This window comes from Schistocerca americana, chromosome 9 (assembly GCF_021461395.2).
Source record: "Schistocerca americana isolate TAMUIC-IGC-003095 chromosome 9, iqSchAmer2.1, whole genome shotgun sequence".
In the NCBI taxonomy this organism is placed as follows: Eukaryota; Metazoa; Arthropoda; class Insecta; order Orthoptera; family Acrididae; genus Schistocerca; species Schistocerca americana.
In genome coordinates this window covers 153,828,251-153,829,160 of record NC_060127.1, presented here as the reverse complement: position 1 = coordinate 153,829,160, position 910 = coordinate 153,828,251, and positions in this window count along the sequence as shown.

Here is a 910-nt window from a genome sequence, read left to right as displayed (position 1 = left end):
TTCGTCTACTAATCGCACGGTTTTGCGGTGCGGTCGCAAAACACAGACACTAAACTTATTACAGTGAACAGAGACGTCAATGAACGAACGGACAGAACATAACTTTGCGAAAGTAAAGAAAGTAAATTTTTCACACGAGGGAAGACTTAAACCAAGGACCTCTCTTCTCGCAGCTCCTCACGCTAGCCACGGGACGACGGCTCTCTTGAACTCATCTTACCCTTGATGTTGCATATCTTGCACATGGACTACTCAGTTTGTATATTTTGCATATTTTTTTCATAGTTCCACACAACTTCTTCCTGTTTTCTCGATTGATCTGTGTTCAGTTTTTCAAGGCCTATCCACTGGGCCAAGTTATAACTAAATCTGAGGGGGGTGCGATGGGGAGGTTCCCTTTTAAGTAGGAGTGTGAGTTGGCCTCGGAGGTTTCCGAGATAGTCAACGCAGTTGGGGTAAACACTGTGTCCGGGTGGTCAGTGGTTAACTCAGTTGCGCGGTAAGCACGACAACACAGGTTCGTACCCCGGTCTGGCACACATTTTACGTCGTCGGCGCTAAGTCCCGGTGCATCCCCCTCCGTTTCCTTTCCTTCCCCCAAACTCCCCCTTCAGTTTATATAATACTCCACTAATGCTTATTTTCCCCAGGGCAGCAGGTCGGGTCTTCTAGTGTCAACACGTGAACGCAAACCGGTTAGTCTATACAGATAGACGTAGCCCACTTGATGGAGCAGTTACGACTGCGCAGCAAACATAATGTCTTAAAGTTTGTGAAATGTTTGCGGGCAGACTGCTCGACGCAAAGAAAAAACAACCAATGTGTGCATATACAGAGATACCACATATACAAATATTTGCATCTGAATCCGTTATACACTGTATATACAGGGTGTCCCTGTTAAGGCCGG